General features: G+C 41.4%; 1 protein-coding gene across 1 annotated transcript in view; it reads right to left on the bottom strand.

The window, feature by feature from the left end:
* LOC115560507 (homeobox protein Hox-D4b) overlaps window positions 1-2,500 on the bottom strand; it is a 26,219-nt gene that overhangs the window by 4,903 nt on the left and 18,816 nt on the right. The gene's annotated exons all lie outside the window — the stretch shown is intronic.

Here is a 2,500-nt window from a genome sequence, read left to right as displayed (position 1 = left end):
ATTCGTGATCTGGGACACATAGTTTCTATTTTTTCGTGCCAAAAGCACAAATTTCAAACTCATTCTAAAAAGAAGAGATGGAGCAGCTACCTTTTTCCGTCGCGGGTTGTTACAGAGCAGCGCACCTGCATTAAATATATTCGTGAATTGTCACAATTTCTCAGAATCAAAGGTGAAAGTAGAAACGGGTGGCCAAAAGCTGTCATATTGTTAGAAATTTTTGCTTTATGGCAGGAACAAAATAATATAAATTACGTGTCCTATCACGAATGAATAGATTAAATGACGTGACAGTGTCACGTATTTCCGTGAGACTGGGTTGATAGTTCTGTATTCTATTTTAAACATTATAATAATTTGTCATCCTCTATGGCTGCAGTCTTATTTGGTGGGATTGAACTAGCCTACTTATTGGTGAAACCTACATGAGACTCTTCCAGTGTTCCCGTTAGATTCAGTAGCCTAACATAGGCTAATTACATTATTATATGAATGCAATATAAACGAGGGCAGAGTTTACAACACCTCAAACGGTTTAATCCACTGCGTAAAGCGTTTATCCTTAAAGGATAACCAACATTTTCATTTTGGGGCTACTATCTATCTACATACATTCGTTTTTCCCGACTGAAGGCCCGTGGGTCTCATTCATTTCCTCTCCAGGTTTTGTGAAGTAAGGTCGTTATGCTGGTGATCTGAATAGGATTCCATAGCTTGAAACTTCTGTTGATTAACGCACAAAACGGAGTGATGCACAGTTTTTGAAAGAGCATTCTTCCTTAAGAATGTAGCCTAGCTGCCTTCAGGTCGGTAGAGGGTCAGTCCGGCTCCCTGACCGCTGGCTCACCGCGGTTCGATTAGTCCTGCTGCACCATGAGGGCTCGGACTGGGGGGACTTGGGGACCACGCAGAGGTCACCGTTCTGCGGAGCCTTTTGTTCTGTGGTCTCTCTCTCCGGTCAGCCGTGGGGATCACCCCGACCAGTGGTCAAACACTGGCCCATCACGGCACCTCATTGTTTTGTACATTGACCTATAGACCGATCTTTCTTGAGAAAGTTGAACGGCAAATTCTCCTGGATCACTTGAGAGAGAATAGATCAGATCAGAACGAATCAGATGAGACTGACCGGTGCGCAGAGGAGGGCGGGCAAGCGGGATAAAAAACAGTCGACTGTCATACCATTAACGATGCAGATGTGTTTGGTTGACTACAGGACAGGCCATATTGTCTTGTCAATAGATGCAGGCCAATTCTCATCCGGACACTTCAATGCTAACTCGTAGCCCGGGCGGGTTTCCAGGTGTAAACTGCGCGCTAAATATCCTTACATTGCCGATGTAAAGCCATTCAGGGGTGCCCTTTCTTTCTGGGGTCGTTTCACTTTTTCATGTGAGACAGGCTGACCGCCGGCTCACCTCTCCTCCCCCCAGCCTCCCCCAGCCACCCCCTCGGCCCTCCGCGGGTCAAAGCCGACCTAGAGGAGCCTCACCGGGTTGGACATTAACTCCGACCTCAAACCAGAGAGAAACACGCCGTCTGCATTGTGTTGCATTCTAACTCAGGAATGCGCTTCTTTTTTTCAACGTTTACAAACCTACATACATTATTATTATTATTATTATTATTATTATTATTATTATATTATATATTATATTATTATGTCAGTTTATGTCAATTTCAATAAGCCTGGTTATGCGATTTCACTGGGTAGCGGAAAGCGGCAATTCTATTTAGTCTCTGCCTAGTGGTCTAATCTAGTCTAGGGGTCTAATCTAGTTTAGGGGTATACTCTCGCCAAGGGGTCTAAACTAGTCTAGGGATCTAAATCTAGGGGTCTAATCTAGTCTGGGGCTCTAATTTAGTCTAGGGGTCATATCTAGTCTAGGGGTTTAATTTAGTCTAGAGATCTAATCTAGTCTAGGGGTATTATCTGGCCTAGGGGTCTAATCTAGTCTAGGGGTCTAATTTAGTCTAGGGGTCTCTAGTCTAGGGCTCTAATTTAGTCTAGGGGTCATATCTAGTCTAGGGGTCTAATTTAGTCTAGGGGTCTCTAGTCTAGGGCTCTAATTTAGTCTAGGGGTCTAATCTAGTCTCCTAGGGGGATTATCTTGGCCTCGATGGGTCTAATCTGGTATCCTAGGGGTCTTATCTAGTTTTGAGGGGTCTTTTTTTGCAAAGAAAAAAAGATACAGGCCTTTTGCGAAAAACCTGCAATTAATCTCTCGACATTTAAATAAAATGACATCCGTGTATAAATAACAGAAGAAGATTCGTGTCGTGAATTTAGAAGTCACATTTATCTTGTCAAAAATATTTTTTAGATAATTGAATGATCATCATGATTCCTAATTATATAGGCCAAATAAATCTAAAATCTCATTACAATTATTATTATTATTATTATTATTATTATTATTGTTGTAATTACTATTATATATTTTTCCTTTATTATTATTAAAAGTCATTATAGTAATAGGCCAATAACATTGTATTTATG

Source organism: Gadus morhua, chromosome 15, assembly GCF_902167405.1.
Source record: "Gadus morhua chromosome 15, gadMor3.0, whole genome shotgun sequence".
Taxonomy (NCBI): domain Eukaryota; kingdom Metazoa; phylum Chordata; class Actinopteri; order Gadiformes; family Gadidae; genus Gadus; species Gadus morhua.
Note: the sequence above shows the minus strand (reverse complement) of the source record. Positions and strands in the feature narration are given on the sequence as shown.